General features: G+C 50.8%; 1 pseudogene; it reads right to left on the bottom strand.

Moving 5' to 3' along the window:
- The window catches only part of LOC119973486, a 33,383-nt pseudogene extending 13,740 nt beyond the window's left edge, over nucleotides 1–19,643 (bottom strand).
- Between the last annotated feature and the right edge of the window lie 1,182 nt (nucleotides 19,644–20,825).

The following is a 20,825-nucleotide window of genomic DNA, read 5'->3' as shown; positions in this document are numbered from 1 at the left end:
CTAGCTTTCACTCACCTGACGAAGGAGCTGTGCTCCGATAGCTAGTGACTCCAAACAAACCTGTTGGACCTTTAACTAGGTGCTTTAAGACTTCTACAAGGTTAAGAAGGTTAGGAGGAGGCTCGTGTGGAGTATAAAACACTGGTATGGGTCAGTTGAGCCAGATGATCTATTTCTGTGCTGTAAATACTATGCAAAAACAATGATAGCAGCGGAGCTGGTTAGGTTAATGCTGCAGGGGTTATAGCAACCAAACTTTTATGCAGTTTCAGCCATGGCTCAGTAGATAGCACGCTTGCTTCCGAATCAGAATTAGATTCAAGTCCCACTTCAGAGACAAGCGATAATCCAGTGCCAGTAATGAGGGAGTGCTGCCTTGTTGACTTTCAGGGAAGGTGGTAAAATTCCCACTGCACTATTATAAAGAGGAGCAAGGCATCTTTCCTGGTTTATATTAATTCTTCCGCCAACATCACTGGGAAAAAGATTATCTGGTCATTTATCTCATTGCAATTTGAGAGGGCTTGCTGTGTTGGATGCTGCATTTCCTACATGGCAATAGTGGCTACATTTTAAAAGTACTTCACTAAAGCAGGGTTTTGGGACATTGAAATGGCAAAAAGCACTCTGCACCGGTCTTTACTTTAGCTAGGGGAGAGGCTACAACTCCACAGGGCTTCACTCCTCATGGCAAGTTACTTGTACAGATATTCAGCAAAAGCGGGATGAAGCTCAACTGTGATACAACCAAACTCTGCACTCTTAACAGCTTAAGAGATAGAAACTCATCTCAGTCCCATTCAAAGAATTAGATAAAATGTACAGTACACAAACTAGCCATTTGTCCAAAGTGTCTATGTTGTTGTGCATTTTATCTTCCGAACTATCAGCATAATTTCTATTACTGTCTCCTCAATGGATGGGATTGAGTCAATTGTTGGTTCTATTGCCTCTGGATACTCAGACCCACTGTCTTTAATAAAACTGAATATCAGGTACAGTGTATAACGGTTCGCCAATGCAATAATGCTGTACAAGTAAAGTTTTCACCCCCAAAATGTTTTAAAGATCTGATGCTTGATTCTTTAGGAAGTAACATGCCACCTGAATTTAAAGCCAGCAATGTCCTCAGGTTTATACAGGGGAAAACAATGAGAAAAAAGCGGCAACACTACCTGGCAGAGAGTGATAAACATTTCAGATGTAGTCAGAGATGAGAACTGATCCACTGGCTGTGCTGGGAGAGGATTAAGAGTTCCTTGAGCGACTGGAGGAGCATTAGGTTGAATGAGGCCTGCATGGGCAAGGTTCGGCTGATGACAGTTCCACTGTGATCAAGGTTTGCATGGGCAAGGTCCCCTTGCGTTAGCGTCGGGTAGCAAGTCCTCCATTCATGCACGAATCAGGCACGTAACTTCCTGTTTTGGCCAGGTCTGCGTTGGGTATGGTGGTAGGCTGGCATTTTCTGGCACAAATCAAAAGAGAGGAAAAATAAAAGTGAAAATATTTGTAGTCACCACTGATGTATATACTGTGTTTTACGATAAGGCCCCTGTACTACAGGTACGGGGGTAGATCCCTGCCTGCTGGCTCCGCCCAGTATGCGGAGTATAAATGTGTGTGCTCCCCGTACAGCAGCCATTTCATCAGCTGCAGTAGGAGGCCACAAACCTCTGTGTAATAAAGCCTCAATTACATTCTACTTTGTCTCGTCGTAATTGATAGTGTATCAATATTGTTCTTAAAAAGTAAATGGAGGACTCAATAGAAGACTGGGTCAGGCACTGGCTTTAGTGTGTGATGGGGCAGTCTTTAGGTAGCTTTAATCTGCATCTTACTCATGGCTGTACGTGTCCTCGAAGTGTTTGTTGAAACAGTGCAGAGGCAGCCTTACTCTATCTAAACCGTACTGTTCCTGCCCTGGGGTTGGGGCTGATTTAGCACAGTGGGCTAAATAGCTGGCTTTGAAAGAAGACCAAGGCAGGCCAGCAGTGTGGGTTCAATTCCCGTACCAGCCTCCCCGAACAGGCACCGGAATGTGGCGACTAGGGGCTTTTCACAGTAACTTCATTTGAAGCCTACTTGTGACAATAAGCAATTTTCATTTCATTACATTGATGGAGCACAGTGGAGGGAGCTTTAATCCGTATTCTACGTGACCTGGGAGAGTTTGTTACTGACACTAATCATGCACATTCTGTTAAGTCCATTATTCAGAACAAGGAGGCAGTCAGTGCTCACTAGACAGAAGATTCTGAAGAACTCCTCAACTGACATTCTGTCTTCGATTTGAATGCCCTAAACTCCATTCTTCAATGCCTCATCTGGCTCAGTTTCAGCACCATTCCAGTCCAGAACAAAGCTGAAAAACGACGAAGCCCCTGGTGTAAATGCCAATGTTCTGAAACACAATGAAGGTACACTCCTAGCCTGGCTGCACAACCTCATATCCCTCATCAGGGAAAAGGAGAGCATGCAGAGTAATCTCAGGGACCCGGTCATTATAACAATATTCAAGAAGGAGACAAGTTCATTTGCACTAACTGCAGAGCAGTCTCCCAGCATTCTGCCACAGGGAAAATTATCACAAGGATCCTCCTAAATTGCCTCCTCTTAGTTGTCAAAGAGCTCCTTGAGGAGCTGCAGAGCATTTTTCACCCATCGTGAGGCACCACAGACATGATAGTCATTGATTAGAAAATCCAAGAAAAATGCTAGGAACAGTACCAACCACATGGCCTTTCTCAACCTCAGAAAACCTTTGACTCTGTCAACTGAAAGCTGATCCTCCTCAAATTTGTCTACCCTCAGAAATTGGTCACCATCCTCCACCTACTCCACAATGGCACACAAAGCATGAGCCTCAACAACAGAACCATCATAACCCAGCATATAACCCAAAGGCAAAACCACCATATCCCAGCATATAACCCAAAGGCAAAACCACCATATCCCAGTATAACCCAAAGGCAAAACCACCATATCCCAGCAAAAACCCAAAGGCAAACCACCATATCCCAGCATATAACCCAAAGGCAAAACCACCATACCCAGCATATAACCCAAAGGCAAAACCACCATATCCCAGTATATAACCCAAAGGCAAAACCACCATATCCCAGCATATAACCACCATAACCCAGCATATAACCCAAAGGCAAAACCACCATATCCCAGCATATAACCCAAAGGCAAAACCACCATAACCCAGCATATAACCACCATAACCCAGTATATAACCCAAAGGCAAAACCACCATAACCCAGCATATAACCCAAAAGCAAATCCACCATAACCCAGCTATAACCATCATAACCCAGTATATAACCCAAAGGCAAAACCACCATAACCCAGCATATAACCACCATAACCCAGCATATAACCCAAAGGCAAAACCACCATATCCCGCATATAACCACCATAACCCAGTATATAACCCAAAGGCAAAACCACCATATCCCAGCATATAACCACCATAACCCAGTATAACCCAAAGGCAAAACCACCATATCCCAGCATATAACCACCATAACCCAGCATATAACCCAAAGGCAAAACCACCATATCCCAGCATATAACCACCATAACCCAGCATATAACCACCATAACCCAGCATATAACCCAAAGGCAAAACCACCATATCCCAGCATATAACCACCATAACCCAGTATATAACCCAAAGGCAAAACCACCATAACCCAGCATATAACCCAAAGGCAAAACCACCATAACCCAGCATATAACCACCATAACCCAGCATATAACCCAAAGGCAAAACCACCATAACCCAGTATATAACCCAAAGGCAAAACCACCATAACCCAGCATATAACCACCATAACCCAGTATATAACCCAAAGGCAAAACCACCATAACCCAGCATATAACCCAAAGGCAAAACCACCATATCCCAGCATATAACCACCATAACCCAGCATATAACCACCATAACCCAGCATATAACCACCATAACCCAGCATATAACCACCATAACCCAGCATATAACCACCATAACCCAGTATAACCCAAAGGCAAAACCACCATATCCCAGCATATAACCACCATAACCCAGTATATAACCCAAAGGCAAAACCACCATATCCCAGCATATAACCACCATAACCCAGCATATAACCCAAAGGCAAAACCACCATATCCCAGCATATAACCACCATAACCCAGCATATAACCACCATAACCCAGTATATAACCCAAAGGCAAAACCACCATATCCCAGCATATAACCACCATAACCCAGCATATAACCCAAAGGCAAAACCACCATATCCCAGCAAATAACCCAAAGGCAAAACCACCATAACCCAGCATATAACCACCATAACCCAGTATATAACCCAAAGGCAAACCACCATAACCCAACATATAGCCCAAAGGCAAAACCACCATAACCAGCATATAACCCAAAGGCAAAACCACCATATCCCAGCATATAACCACCATAACCCAGCATATAACCCAAAGGCAAAACCACCATATCCCAGCATATAACCACCATAACCCAGCATATAACCCAAAGGCAAAACCACCATATCCCAGCAAATAACCCAAAGGCAAAACCACCATATCCCAGCATATAACCACCAACCCACATATAACCCAAAGGCAAAACCACCATAACCCAAATATAACCCAAAGGCAAAACCACCATATCCCAGCATATAACCCAAAGGCAAAACCATAACCCAGCATAACCACCATAACCCAGCATATAACCCAAAGGCAAAACCACCATATCCCAGCATATAACCACCATATCCCAGCATATAACCCAAAGGCAAAACCACCATATCCCAGCATATAACCCAAAGGCAAAACCACCATAACCCAGCATATAACCCAAAGGCAAAACCACCATATCCCAGCATATAACCACCATAACCCAGCATATAACCACCATAACCCAGCGTATAACCCAAAGCAAAACCACCATATCCCAGCATAACAAGGCAAACCATATCCAACAGCACCAACATAACCCACACCCATATAAACCACAGCATATAACCACCATAACCCAGCATATAACCCAAAGGCAAAACCACCATATCCCAGCATATAACCACCATAACCCAGTATAACCCAAAGGCAAAACCATCATAACCCAGCATATAACCACCATAACCCATATAACCCAAAGGCAAACCACCATCCCAGCATATAACCCAAAGGCAAAGGTAATTTACAAAACATACAAAAGCTGTTCAACCTATGCCGTTTTCAATCCAAATCACTGATCTTCAATGGCAGATGGCACTTGTGCACTCACTCAGAAACTCAGCTCCAGCTCATTTTCTACTCCCGCAGCACAGCATCCCCCCCCCCCCCCCCCCCCCATATCAATTAAGATCAATGGCGAGATAATGTGGCCCATTTACCATATCTTGGGATGAAGAAAGACAGGATGCATGTGACTGACTAAAATGGAGAAGGCTCATTTGGGAAGGCACTGAACGCATCAATAGACTTTGTTGGGAACTCACAGACATGAAGTCAAAGCATTGGAGAGTGTACAATACTCCCCAACAATTTATCTGCCCAACCTTCCAAGCACCACTTGTCCTGCATGTGGCAGAATCTGCAGAGCATGCATTAGACTTCATTCATCTCTGGACCCACCGAACTGGACTGAAAACAAACCATCCTCAATTATGAGGGATTGTCAAAGAAGAAGTAATCTCAATCCACACCAAGGAATTTACTTCCCTTGTCAAAAAACAAAAGCAAATGGTGAAGCCCATTCTCACCTTTTAAGGTCATTGATGGGAACAAATCTTGGAGTTGTTGCTGCAAAGAGAGAAATAAATCAGTTACAGAGTTGAGCTTTGTTAAGACATTGTCAAACATGACTTTGTAAAAAATCAGCAAGTCACACCAGGTTCAGTTAGCAACAGTGTTGGTTCATTGGGCAGGTGCAGCCCATGATGTGAACTGAGCTCTACCCATCAGTCAGGTCCAGTTCATATTCTTAAATGTGTGAGAGTGATCTCACGGGGGTTACTAGTCGGGGGTTACTAGTCGGGGGTTACTAGTCGGGGGTTACTAGTCGGGGGTTACTAGTAGGGCACAACAACTGACCTCAATGTCTCTGGGCTAGGAAAAGGATCAAGATGGCTTTGCAGGAAGAGGATGAGGCCATTCAACAAATTGAGCTTGTTCCGCTGTTCTATTAGATTATAGTAAGAAGTCTTACAACACCAGGTTAAAGTCCAACAGGTTTGTTTCAAAGAACAAAGAAAAATTACAGCACAGAAACAGGCCCTTCGGCCCTCCAAGCCTGCACCGATCCAGATCCTCTATCTAAAACTGTCGCCTATTTTGTAAGGATCTGTATCCCTCTGCTCCCTGCACATTCATATATCTGTCTAGATACATCTTAACTAACGCTATCGTCCCCGCCTCTAACATCGCCGCCGGCAACGCGTTCCAGGCACCCACCACCTCTGCTGGCAATGCGTTCCAGGCACCCACCCCCCTCTGCGTAAATAACTTTCCCCGCATATCTCTCAAACTTTTCCCCTCTCACCTTGAACTCGTGACGACTAGTAATTGAGTCCCCCACTCTGGGGAAAAAGCTTCTTGCTATCCACCTTGTCTATACCTCTCATGATTTTGTAGACCTCAATGAGGCCCCCTCAACCTCCGTCTTTCTAATGAAAATGATCCTAATCTACTCAACCTCTCTTCATAGCTAGCGCCCTCTTTCAAATCATTAGCTCCTTCCTCAGGTCCGAAGCATTGAGGAAGGTCCTGAGGAAGGAGCAGTGCTCCGAAAGCTAGTGATTCGAAACAAACCTGTTGGACTTTAACCTGGTGTTGTAAGAATTCTTACTGTGCTCACCCCAGTCCAACGCCGGCATCTCCACATCATGGCTATTAGATTATGGTTGACGTGTACCTCAACTCTATTTACCTGCCTTTGCTCCAGATTTCTTGATACCCTTATCCAACAATAACCTCTCAATCTCCATCAGGAAATCTCCAGTAGAGTCTCAGCATCTACAATCTTGCAGAGGAGAGAGTTCCAAATGTCCATACTGTGTGAAAGCATCTTTCCAGATTTCATCCCCGAATGGCCAGATCTCATTTTAAGTTGTGTCTCATTGTTTTGGCTTCTCCTTCTAGAGGGAAGCACTTGTCTGATCCATATGTCATTTTGAACATTGACCTTCTAACTCAAGGGAACAGGCGGCAGGTTTTGAAATCCTATCCTCGGAATTTAATCCTAAGAGCTCAAAGTTTGAGGCAGTTTCTGGAAAGGGTTAATTTTCAGCCCTACAGGTGCATCCTGCAGAGGTCAGAAATAATCTTCCTCCAGGGGGCTAGTGTACTAGAAATTCAGTGTTTTAAATTGCAGGGCTGGACTCAACAGAATGCTGGTTTATGTTGAGTGGGCACGCAAGCCACAGAACCATACAGCACTGAAGGAGATCGTTTGGCCCTACGTGCTTGAGCTGTTGCTTTGAGAGTGATTAAAACCATTGACATACTTACCTCTTCATCATCTTCCACTTCATACTCAACGGTCTCTGAGAGAAAGAGAAAGACACATTCAGTCACTCATTCGCAGAAGGAATTTGAATTCTAATGAGGGATCAATTCAAAATGGCTGGCCAGGCTTTTCTCTTTACCCCTGCTGTGTATTTCCAATACTTGCAGTTTGCCTTTCCTTTCCACTCCACCCAAAACATTTCCTTTTGTTTTTACAAAAATGTTTGCACGCAGGGAAGACAAAGATTGTACAACCTTCAGCTCTGGCCAGCATTGGAACACTTCCTCCATAAAACAATACAAGTGCTGAACCAGGGAAATTATTCAGGGCAGAGTTGTACAGGAGGTGACAGAGGACAATAAATGTACACAGCAAGTTGTTATGATCTGGAATGAACTGCCTGCAGACACGGTTAAACACATCCCAATTGTTATATATAATACCTATATATATTATATATGTAATGTAAACATACATACTTGAGATATTGTATGGTTTGCGGCACGGATATTATACATCAACAACAGGGATACAAATCAGACATGTAGCAGAGAAACATCTCATGAGATTGACACTGGTGATTTCTGGGAGTACAAAATGGGCCAGAGGGATTAATACCACCTTATGCATGGCCCAGTATCCCCACAACAAGTGCTCTTTGCTTTGAATTTCAACTTCAGTATGGAAGGGATAGGGACCTGGAGAATGAAATTACCTCGAATAGGACGTCACAGACAGGAGTTTGAGATTGTGGAGTCTCTCACACACCACTTGGAGGAGAGGGAGAGCGGGGAGGGGGCCAGAGCGTGGAGGGGGCCAGAGCGGGGGAGGGGGCCAGAGCGGGGGAGGGGGCCAGAGCGGGGGAGGGGGCCAGAGCGGGGGGGGGCCAGAGTGGGAGGGGGGCCAGAGAGGGGGAGGGGGCCAGACAATGAGAATGTAATGCATTTGGGGAGGGCAAACAAAGCAAGGGAATAGTTAAATGGGAAGGTATTGAGAGGGGTTGAGGAAGTGAGGGACATTTAGTGCAGATCGACAGGTCCTTGAAGGTGGCCGGAGAGCTGGACCAGGATGTCAAGAAAGCAGATGTAATTCTTTCCTTAATTGGGCGAGGTATTAAATACAAAAGCAGGGCTGTAATGATAGGACTGTTTAAAATGCTGGTTAGGGCCCAGCTGGAATTGTGTGTACTGTTCTGGTCACCTCATTAGGATGGGATAGAATTATTCTGGACAGGGCACAAAGAACATTTCCAAAAACGTTGCCAGTGTTTGGAAATTGCAGCTATGAGGAGAGATGAGGTCGACAAGGATTGTTTTCCTCAGAACAGAGGCGGCTAAGGAGTGACTAATTGAGGGGCCCAGATAGGGTCCCATCCCCACTCTCGCCCGCTCCCCTCCCCGCCCCTCCCCGCTCTCGCCCCATCCAGCCCCCTCCCCGCTCTCGCCCCATCCAGCCCCCTCCCCCCTCTCGTCCCCTCCGCTGATGGGTCAATTATTCGGGGGGCATGAATTTAAGGTGATTGGCAGAAGGATTAGAGGGGACACGAGGAAAATAATTTTCACTGAGAGGGTGGATGCATCTAGAATTCACTGTCTAAGTGGGTGTTAAGAGGCCGAAATGCTCAACTCCTTTAAAAAGGTGCCTGGATCAGTGCCCAAAATTCTGTAAATCGCTACAGACCAGGTGCTGGAAAATGGGACTAAAATGAGCGGCTCATTTCTTTTTTGGCAGGCACAGATACGATGGGCTGAATGGCTTCTTCCTGCACCATAACCTTTCTATGGTCCTATGGAGAGACACACAGAGAGGAGTGAAAAAGAGAGAGACACAGAGAGTGAGAGAGGAGAGAGAACGAGACAGAGAGGAGTCAAAGAGAGTGAATGAGAGAGAGGAGTGAAAGAAATTAACAGAGAGGAGTCAGAGAGAGAGAGTCAGAAGGCATGTGTAACAGACAGAGAGACAAAAGGAAAGAGAGCGAACGAGAGATAGAAGGAGTGAGAGAGAGAGAGAAAGAGGGGGGGGAAGGAGGGGGGGGGAAGAGCGAGGGGGGGAAGAGCGAGGGGGGAAGAGCGAGGGGGAAGAGCGAGGGGGGAAGAGCGAGGGGGGGAAGAGCGAGGGGGGGAAGAGCGAGGGGGAGGGGGGGAAGAGCGAGGGGGGGAAGAGCGAGGGGGGGAAGAGCGAGGGGGGAAGAGAGGGGGAGAGAGAGAGAGGGGAGAGAGAGGGGAGAGAGAGAGAGGAGAGAGAGAGGGAGAGAGAGAGGGAGAGAGAGAGGCGGGGGAGAGAGAGGGGGAGAGAGAGGGGGAGAGAGAGGGGAGGAGAGGGGGGAGAGAGAGGGGAGAGAGAGGGGGAGAGAGAGGGGGGAGAGAGAGGGGGGAGAGAGAGGGGGAGAGAGAGGGGGGAGAGAGAGGGGGGAGAGAGAGGGGGGGAGAGAGAGGGAGAGAGAGGGGGAGAGAGAGGGGGAGAGAGAGGGGGAGAGGAGGGGGAGAGAGGGGGGAGAGAGGGGGAGAGAGAGGGGGAGAGAGGGGGGGAGAGAGGAGGGGAGGAGAGAGGGGGGAGGGAGGGGAGAGAGAGGGGGGAGAGAGGGGGGAGAAGAGAGGAGGGGAGAGAGGAGAGAGGGGGACAGAGAGGGGGGAGAGAGAGGGGGTGGGAGAGGGGGAGAGAGAGGGGGAGAGAGAGGGGGGAGAGAGAGGGGAGAGAGAGGGGGAGAGAGAGGGGGAGAGAGAGGGGGGAGAGAGGGAGGAGAGAGAGGGAGGAGAGAGAGGGGGTGAGAGAGAGGGGGGGAGAGCGAGGGGAGAGAGAGGGGGGGGGGGAGAGAGAGGGAGAGAGAGGGGGGAGAGCGAGGGGGGGCAGAGCGAGGGGGGGGGAGAGCGAGGGGGAGGGGCAGAGAGAGGGGAGAGCGAGGGGGGGAGCGAGGGGGGGGGGGGATGAGCGAGAGGGGGAGAGAGAGGGGGAGAGAGAGGGGGAGAGAGAGGGGGAGAGAGAGGGGGAGAGAGAGGGGGAGAGAGAGGGGAGAGAGAGGGGGAGAGAGAGGGGGAAAGCGAGGGGGGAGAGCGAGGGGGGAGAGCGAGGGGGGGAGAGCGAGGGGGGAGAGCGAGGGGGGAGAGCGAGGGGGGAGAGCGAGGGGGGAGAGCGAGGGGGGAGAGCGAGGGGGGAGAGCGAGGGGGGAGAGCGAGGGGGGAGAGCGAGGGGGGAGAGCGAGGGGGGAGAGCAAGGGGGGGGGAGAGCGAGGGGGGGGAGAGCGAGGGGGGGGAGAGCGAGGGGGGGAGAGCGAGGGGGGGGGGGAGAGCGGGGGGGGGGAGAGCGAGGGGGGAGGAAGAGAAAGGGGAAAGAGAAAGGAGAAAGAGAAAAGGAGAAAGAGAGAGGGGAAGAGAAAGGGCCAGAAGTGGAGAAAGGGGGTAAGAGAAAGGGGGTAGAGAAAGCGGGGGGGGAAAGAGAAAGGGGGGGGAAGAGAAAGGGGGGGGGAAGAGAAAGGGGGGAAGAGAAAGGGGGGGAAGAGAAAGGGGGGGGGAAGAGAAGGGGGGGAGAGAAAGGGGGGGGAGAGAAAGGGGGGGAGAGAAAGGGGGGGAGAGAGAAAGGGGGGGGGAGAGAAAGGGGGGGAGAGAAAGGGGGGGGAGAGAAAGGGGGGGAGAGAAAGGGGGGAGAGAAAGCGGGGGAGAGAAAGGGGGAAAGAGAAAGGGGGGGAGAGAAAGGGGGAAAGAGAAAGGGGGAAAGAGAAAGGGGGGGAAAGAGAAAGGGGGGGAAAGAGAAAGGGGGAAAGAGAAAGGGGGAAAGAGAAGGGGGGAAAGAGAAGGGGGGAAGAGAAGGGGGGGAGAGAAAGGGGGGAAGAGAAAGGGGGAAGAGAAAGGGGGGAAGAGAAAGGGGGGAAAGAGAGAAAGGGGGAAAGAGAGAAAGAGGGGAAGAGAGAAAGAAAAAGAGAGAGAGAGAGAGACAGACAGACAGAAGGAAGGAGCCAGAAGGGAGAGAGGGGGCAGCACAGTGGCTAGCACTGCTGTCTCACGACGCCGAGGTCCCAGGTTCAATCGTGGCTCTGGGTCACTGTCTGTGTGGAGTTTGCACATTTCTCCTGTGTTTGTGTGGGTTAGCCCACACAACCAAAAAGATGTGCAGGGTAGGCGGATTGGCCATGCTAAATGTCCCTTCATTGGAAAAAAAATGAATTGGGTGGGGAGGCCGAGAGAGTGAGAGAGGGGGCCAGAAGGAGAGAGAGGGGGCCAGAAGGAGAGAGAGGGGGCCAGAAAGAGAGAGAGGGGGCCAGAAGGAGAGGGAGAGAGCGGGGGCAGAAGGAGAAGGAGAGGGAGAGAGGGGGGCCAGAAGGAGAAGGGAGGGAGAGGGGGCCAGAAGGAGAAGGAGAGAGCGGGGGCCAGAAGGAGAGGAAGAGAGCGGGGGCCAGAAGGAGAGGGAGAGAGCAGGGGCCAGAAGGAGAGGGAGAGAGCAGGGGCCAGAAGGAGAGGGAGGGAGAGGGGGCCAGAAGGGAGAGGGAGAGAGGGGACCAGAAGGAGGGGGAGGGAGGGGGCCAGAAGGAGAGAGAGGGAGGAGGGGGCCAGAATGAGTGGGAGGGAGAGGGGGCCAGAAGGAGAGGGAGGGAGGAGGGGGCCAGAAGGAGAGGAGAGAGCGGAGGCCCGAAGGAGTGGGAGAGAGGGGCCAGAAGGAGAGGGAGAGAGAGGGCCAGAAGGAGAGGGTAGAGAGAGGGGCCAGAAGGAGAGGGAGAGAGCGGGGGAGAGCAGGAGAGGGAGAGAGCGGGGGCCAGAAGGAGGGGAGAGAGAGGTGGCCAGTAGGAGGAGGGAGAGAGCGGGGGCCAGAAGGAGGGGGAGAGAGAGGGGGCCAGAAGGAGTGGGAGAGAGAGGGGGCCAGAAGGAGAGGGAGGGGGCCAGAAGGAGAGAGAGGGGGCCAGAAGGAGAGGGAGAGAGCGGGGGCGAGGGAGAGAGCGGGGGAGAGCAGGAGAGGGAGAGAGCGGGGGCGAGGGGGAGAGGGAGAGAGAGGACCAGAAGGAGTGGGGAGAGAGGGGGCCAGAAGGAGTGGGAGGGAGAGGGGGCCAGAAGGAGAGGGAGGGAGGAGGGGGCCAGAAGGAGAGGGAGAGAGCGGAGGCCAGAAGGAGAGGCAGGGAGAGATGGCCAGAAGGAGAGAGAGGGGGCCAGAAGGAGAGAGAGGGGGCCAGAAGGAGAGAGAGGGGGCCAGAAGGAGAGAGAGGGGGCCAGAAGGAGAGGGAGAGAGGGGCGGGGCCAGAAGGAGAGAGAGGGGGCCAGAAGGAGAGGGAGAGAGCGGGGGCGAGGAGGAGAGGGAGAGAGCGGGGACCAGAAGGAGTGGGGAGAGAGGGGGCCAGAAGGAGTGGGAGGGAGAGGGGGCCAGAAGGAGAGGGAGGGAGGAGGGGGCCAGAAGGAGAGGGAGAGAGAGAAGGCCAGAAGGAGAGGGAGGGAGAGGGGGCCAGAAGGAGAGAGCGGGGGCCAGGAGGAGAGGGAGAGAGCGGGGACCAGAAGGAGTGGGAGGAGAGGGGGCCAGAAGGAGTGGGAGGGAGAGGGGGCCAGAAGGAGAGGGAGGGGGAGGGGGGCCAGAAGGAGAGGGAGAGAGCGAAGGCCAGAAGGAGAGGGAGGGAGGGGGCCAGAAGGAGAGGGAGGAGGCCAGAAGGAGAGGGAGAGAGCGGCGGCCAGAAGGAGTGGGAGAGAGAGGGGGCCAGAAGGAGTGGGAGGTAGAGGGGGCCAGAAGGAGAGGGAGGGAGGAGGGGGCCAGAAGGAGAGGGAGAGAGCGGGGGCCAGAAGGAGTGGGAGGGAGGAGGGGCCAGAAGGAGAGGGAGAGAGCGGAGGCCAGAAGGAGAGGGAGGGAGAGGGGGCCAGAAGGAGAGGGAGGGAGAGGGGGCCAGAAGGAGAGGGAGGGAGAGGGGGCCAGAAGGAGAGGGAGAGAGCGGGGGCCAGAAGGAGAGGGAGAGAGCGGAGGCCAGAAGGAGAGGGAGGGAGAGGGGGCCAGAAGGAGAGGGAGGAGGCCAGAAGGAGAGGGAGGAGAGGCGGCCAGAAGGAGTGGGAGAGAGAGGGGCCAGAAGGAGTGGGAGGTAGAGGGGGCCAGAAGGAGAGGGAGGGAGGAGGGGGCCAGAAGGAGATGAGAGAGCGGGGGCCAGAAGGAGTGGGAGAGAGAGGGGGCCAGAAGGAGTGGGAGGGAGGAGGGGCCAGAAGGAGAGGGAGAGAGCGGAGGCCCAGAAGGAGAGGAGGGAGAGGGGCCAGAAGGAGAGGGAGGGAGAGGGGGGCAGAGGGAGGGAGAGGGGGCAAGAAGGAGAGGGAGAGAGGAGGGGGCCAGAAGGAGAGGGAGGGAGAGGGTGCCAGAAGGAGAGGGAGAGAGAGGGGGCCAGAGGAGAGGGAGAGAGCGGAGGCAGAAGGAGAGGGAAGGAAAGAGAGGGGCCAGAAGGAGGAGAGAGGGGGCCAGAAGGAGAGGGAGAGAGCGGGGGCCAGACAGGGAGGGAAGGAGAGAGAGGGGACCAGAAGGAGAGAGAGGGGGCAGAAGGAGAGGGAGAGAGAGGGGGGCCAGAAGGCGGTGGGAGAGAGGGGGCCAGAAGGCAGCAACAAGAGAAGTCTCCGAAACCGTTTCCCAGTTGCTGCTGCAAATGACATTGCGTGAAGTAAGGTGCGGGACAATCAGCTGAACCACAGGATGATCCTGTAAAATACAGAATGGTTGGTTACCCTGATTCTCGAGCTGCTGGTCCAGCACCAATAACCACTAGGTGAGCTGTTTTTCCACATCACTCTTTGTAAACCTTTGCATTAATGCTGTGAGAGGGGAGTGCGAAAAGGTCAACATGGGATGTAATGAATTTTACATTTGCCTCTTTTTGAGGGTGGAATAAAACAAAAAAGGGAAGAAGGTTGGGTGGGCCTGAGCAATATTCTGGAATTTCACGTAGCTCCTATACCTGGAGTGATGTTTCCCCCATGTGAATGTCACACACTTGGTAGATCTTGTATGGCTGCATGGGGGTCTCCTTGGTGCCATCATAAATCAGTTTGAACTCCCGCTCTTGTGAGGGCACAGCGGAGGTTGCTTTCCATTTTGCAGGATCTGGCCCATCAACTCCTTGGTGATATTTGCCCGTCCGCCACCGCCCAGGCCTGGTAGGGGAAGAACACAATCACTCAGGAAAATAAAGCAAATAAACTTTGCCCATCAGCTGTGGTTCTTGCATTACATTCTTGTCTCCAATCTTCTCCATTAAACCTTTCACTTTGATCAAACTTTTTGTTAGCCCCTCATGAGATCTCCCCTTTTTTAGCTTGGTCTCCATTTCAGTCTGTATTGTCAGAGGTGACGTTTTTTTCAAATGAGACCTTTAAACATCCCTCAGGAAGATGAATAAGCGCCACCAGCACTATCTGAGGATGTTCTTTCCTGGGGTTCCATTCTTCAAACCGCATCACAAAGAAAACTGATGGTATAGTCATTTCACATTGCTGTTTGTGGGAGCTTGCTGGTCCAATGCGGCTATCGCTCCCCCAACATTACAATAGTGACAACAATGCAAACCCCTTCCCCATTCCCCATAGTGACAATACAAACCCTCCCCCATTGTGACAACAATGCAACCCCTCCCCATTCCCCCATAGTGACAATGCAAACCCCTTCCCCATTGCCCCATAGTGACAACAATGCAACCCCTCCCCATTTGCCCCATAGTGACAACCAATGCAAACCCCTCCCCCATTCCCCCACAGTGACAATGCAAACCCCTTCCCCATTGCCCCAGTGACAACAATGCAAACCCCTCCCCCATTGCCCCAGTGACAACAATGCAAACCCCTCCCCCATTCCCCCATAGTGACAACAATGCAAACCCCTCCCCCCATTGCCCCAAAGTGACAACAATGCAAACCCCTTCCTTATTGCCCCATAGTGACAATGCAACCCCCTCCCCCATTCCCCCATAGTGACAACAATGCAAACCCCTCCCCCATTCCCCCATAGTGACAACAATGCAAACCGCTTCCCCATTGCCCCATAGTGACAACAATGCAAACCCCTCCCCATTGCCCCATAGTGACAACAATGCAAACCCCTTCCCATTGCCTCCCATAGTGACAACAATGCAAACCCCTCCCCCATAGTGACAACAATGCAAACCGCTTCCCCATTGCCCCATAGTGACAACAATGCAAACCCTCCCCATTGCCCCATAGTGACAACAATGCAAACCCCTTCCCCATTGTCCATAGTGACAACAATGCAAACCCCTCCCCATAGTGACAACAATGCAAACCCCTCCCCCATTGCCCCATAGTGACAACAATGCAAACCCTTCCCCATTGCCCCATAGTGACAATGCAAACCCCTTCCCCATTGCCCCATAGTGACAATGCAAACCCCCCCCATTGCCCCATAGTGACAACAATGCAAACCCCTCCCCATTGCCCCATAGTGACAACAATGCAAACCCCTCCCCATTGCCCCATAGTGACAACAATGCAAACCCCTCCCCCATTGCCCATAGTGACAACAATGCAAACCCCTCCCCCATTGCCCATAGTGACAACAATGCAAACCCCTTCCCCATTCCCCCATAGTGACAACAATGCAAACCCCTCCCCATTGCCCCATAGTGACAATGCAAACCCCTCCCCCAATGCCCCATAGTGACAATGCAAACCCCTTCCCCATTCCCCCATAGTGACAATGCAAACCCCTTCCCCATTGCCCCGTAGTGACAACAATGCAAACCCCTTCCCCATTCCTCCATAGTGACAACAATGCAAACCGCTTCCCCATTGCCCCATAGTGACAACAATGCAAACCCCTTCCCCATTGTCCCATAGTGACAACAATTCAAACCCCTCCCCCATAGTGACAACAATGCAAACCCCTCCCCATAGTGACAACAATGCAAACCCCTCCCCATTGCCCCATAGTGACAACAATGCAAACCCCTTCCCCATTGTCCCATAGTGACAACAATTCAAACCCCTCCCCCATAGTGACAACAATGCAAACCCCTCCCCCATTGCCCCATAGTGACAACAATGCAAACCCCTTCCCCATTGCCCCATAGTGACAATGCAATCCCCTTCCCCATTCCCACACAGTGACAATGCAAACCCCTCCCCCATTGCCCCATAGTGACAACAATGCAAACCCCTTCCCTATTGCCCCATAGTGACAACAATGCAAACCCCTCCCCCATTGCCCCATAGTGACAACAATGCAAACCCCTCCCCCATTGCCCCATAGTGACAACAATGCAAACCCCTCCCCCATTGCCCCATTGTGACAACAATGCAAATCCCTCCCCCATTGCCCCATAGTGACAACAATGCAAACCCCTCCCCCATTGCCCCATAGTGACAATGCAAACCCCTTCCCCATTCCCCCATAGTGACAATGCAAACCGCTTCCCCATTCCCACAGTGACAACAATGCAAACCCCTCCCCATTGCCCCATAGTGACAATGCAAACCCCTCCCCCATTGCCCCATAGTGACAATGCAAACCCCTTCCCCATTCCCCCACAGTGACAACAATACAAACCCCTCCCCCAATGCCCCATAGTGACAATGCAAACCCCTTCCCCATTCCCCCATAGTGATAATGCAAACCCCTTCCCCATTCCCCATAGTGACAATGCAAACCCCTTCCCCATTCCCCCATAGTGACAATGCAAACCCCTTCCCCATTTCCCCATAGTGACAACAATGCAAACCCCTCCCCATTCCCCCATAGTGACAACAATGCAAACCCCTTCCCCATTCCCCCATAGTGACAACAATGCAAACCCCTCACCCATTGCCCCAAAGTGACAACAATGCAAACCTCTAACTCATTGCCCCATAGTGACAATGCAAACCCCTCCCCCATTGCCCCATAGTGACAATGCAAACCCCTTCCCCATTCCCCCATAGTGACAACAATGCAAACCCCTTCCCCATTGCCCCATATAGTGACAATGCAAACCCCTCCCCCATTGCCCCTTAGTGACAACAATGCAAACCCCTCCCCATTGCCCCATATAGTGACAATGCAAACCCCCCCCCCAATGCCCCATAGTGACAATGCAAACCCCTTCCCCATTCCCCCATAGTGACAATGCAAACCCCCATTCCCCATGACAATGCAAACCCCTTCCCCGTTCCCCCATAGTGACAATGCAAACCCCTCCCCCCATTCCCCCATAGTGACAATGCAAACCCCTCCCCCAATGCCCCATAGTGACAATGCAAACCCCTTCCCCATTCCCCCATAGTGACAACAATGCAAACCCCTGCCTCATTCCCCATATAGTGACAACAATGCAAACCCCTTCCCCATTCCCCCAGTGACAATGCAAACCCCTACCCCAATGCCCCATAGTGACAATGCAAACCCCTCCCCCATTGCCCCAGTGACAACAATGCAAACCCCTCCCCCATTCCCCCATAGTGACAATGCAAACCCCTCCCCCATTCCCCCATAGTGACAATGCAAACCCCTCCCCCAATGCCCCATAGTGACAATGCAAACCCCTTCCCCATTCCCCCATATAGTGACAATGCAAACCCCTCCCCCAATGCCCCATAGTGACAATGCAAACCCTTCCCCATTCCCCCATATAGTGACAATGCAAACCCCTCCCCCAATGCCCCATAGTGACAATGCAAACCCCTTCCCCATTCCCCCATAGTGACAACAATGCAAACCCCTTCCCCATTGCTCCATAGTGACAATGCAAACCCCTCCCCCAATGCCCCATAGTGACAATGCAAACCTCTCCCCATTGCCCCTTAGTGACAACAATGCAAACCCCTCCCCCATTGCCCCAGTGACAACAATGCAAACCCCTCCCCCATTCCCCCATATAGTGACAATGCAAACCCCTCCCCATTGCCCCATAGTGACAATGCAAACCCCTTCCCCATTCCCCCATAGTGACAACAATGCAAACCCCTGCCCCATTCCCCCATATAGTGACAACAATACAAACCCTTCCCCGTTGCCCGAGTGACAATGCAAACCCCTTCCCCATGTGACAATGCAAACCCCTTCCCCAATGCCCCATAGTGACAATGCAAACTCCTCCCCCATTTCCCCAGTGACAACAATGCAAAACCCTCCCCCATTCCCCCATATAGTGACAATGCAAACCCCTCCCACAATGCCCCATAGTGACAATGCAAACCCCTGCCCCATTCCCCCATATCGTGACAACAATGCAAACCCCTTCCCCATTCCCCCAGTCACATTGCAAACCCCTCCCCCATTGCCCCATAGTGACAACAATGCAAACCCCTGCCCCATTCTCCCATAGTGACAACAATGCAAACGCCTCCACCATTGCCCCATAGTGACAACAATGCAAACCCCTCCACCATTGCCCCATAGTGACAACAATGCAAACCCCTTCCCCATTCCCCCATAGTGACAACAATGCAAACCCCTTCCCCATTCCCCCATAGTGACAACAATGCAAACCCCTCCCCATTCCCCCATAGTGACAACAATGCAAACCCCTCCCCCATTCCCCACCTTCCCTGGCTGTAAATGACTTTGAGGCATCAGGGGGTTGTAAAATGCTATTTCTTTACACGTTATAACATGCAGAACAAATTGCAGCACATATGCATTGTAACGCAGTGGTTAGCTCACAGCACCAGGGACCCGAGTTCAATTGCAGCCTAGGGTGACTGGGTGGATTTTCATGTTCTCCCCGTGTCTGCGTGGGTTCCTCTGGGTGCTCCGGTTTCCTCCCACAGTTCAAAGATGTGCAGGTTGAGTGGATTGGCCATGCTAAATTTCCCCTTAGTGTCCAAAGATGTGCAGGTTAACTGGGGTTATGGGGATAGGGTAGGGTGTGCGTGCTCTTTCGGAGGGTCGGTGCAGTCTCGATGTGCTAAATGGCCTCCTTCCGAACTGTAGGGATTCTATGATTCTATGAAAGCAAACAAGGAGCTACAGAGTTGTCCACTTCACCTTGAAGATAGTGTTGTCATCATCCTGGGTAGGAATGTGCCTGGTGGCATGCCGCCAAGGGATCTGAAAATGTTTGTGCTGATCATCCAGCCACTGAAGCCCAGGATAGTGGCCACTGTCCACCTGTGCCAAGAGCCACGGTTTCAAGCGAATCCTTCGTGGCTGCATGGCCATCATTCTAAATTCCTGGGAAAGTCCGAGCTGAAACCAATGAAGACAGTGACATTGAATATTACTCAAACATTAACAATGACAACATCTTGAATTTATAGTGCACCTTTAACCAATGTTCCCCCGAATTCCTCTTTGTTGTGTAGTCTGTTTAACACACTGCTCAGTACATTCCAGATTCTCGCATGGACAGCTGAGAAGAAACATTACTTTTAACACAGTAAAACAGCAACAAGCGCTGAGAGAAAATTTGAGGCATATAGGAAGTTATTAGGATAGGCGACCAGAAGTTTGGAAAAAGTGTTTTTCGGGAGGAGATTCCAGAGCTTAAGGCCCTGTTTGCTGAAGGCATAGATCGAAGGAAATCGGGTACATGCGACAAACCAGAAATGAAGGAATTGGGAGATCTCAAGACAGTAATCGGATTTGAGACCAGTGATCTGTCGTTTGAAAGCCTATTTATTTTCAAATATAGAACACATCTTTAAAAGGAAGTAACAACTTCCGATGCAATGATTCAGATACACCAAAAATGAAAATACTATTTACACAAAAGTGACTTTCTCATCGCGAAACAGCAAACTTTGGAAATCCCTTCAATTTCAAATCGATAATAGCAAAACCCGTCTGTAAACACTCAGCTTGAACAATCTTTTTATTGCAAACTTTCATTTTTGCTCCACACCAAGAGAATTAAATCATACTTCCTATTTTACAAAAATGAAACTGGCATTTTTTGTTCAACTATCTGGGTGAAGAGTCAAAGTCCACAGCACAGGATACCAATGAGAAAACAGGAGAAGGAAAAGCTGGGGATTACAAAATAATACGCAATTGTATAACATTTCCTCATTCTTCTCATAAACATCCCAAAAGTGTATCAAATGTAATTGGAATTCATACAAATTACATGTTTGTGGTGGTGCTTCGCCTGCACGTAAGCAATGTTCCCAATCTCTTGTGTCCCACCTCTTCCTCATTAATTCCACTTCTTTAAATACTTGCCTATCCTGTCCTTCAATATTGATACAATCTCCTGCTTCAAGCACTGGCCCTCATGCGTAAAATTAGATTTCTCCTATTTTGTGGGCTAAATCTCACACATTTAGTTTTAATGTCTATGTCTCCTCATTCAAGACCACTCAATTACTGGGAAGAATCTTTTTCTACCTACCCAGTCACAACCCTTCATTATCACCTTTATCAAATCACCCACCACACTCCTTTGGACGAG

The sequence above is a fragment of the Scyliorhinus canicula genome, chromosome 11 (assembly GCF_902713615.1).
Source record: "Scyliorhinus canicula chromosome 11, sScyCan1.1, whole genome shotgun sequence".
Taxonomy (NCBI): domain Eukaryota; kingdom Metazoa; phylum Chordata; class Chondrichthyes; order Carcharhiniformes; family Scyliorhinidae; genus Scyliorhinus; species Scyliorhinus canicula.
Note: the sequence above shows the minus strand (reverse complement) of the source record. Positions and strands in the feature narration are given on the sequence as shown.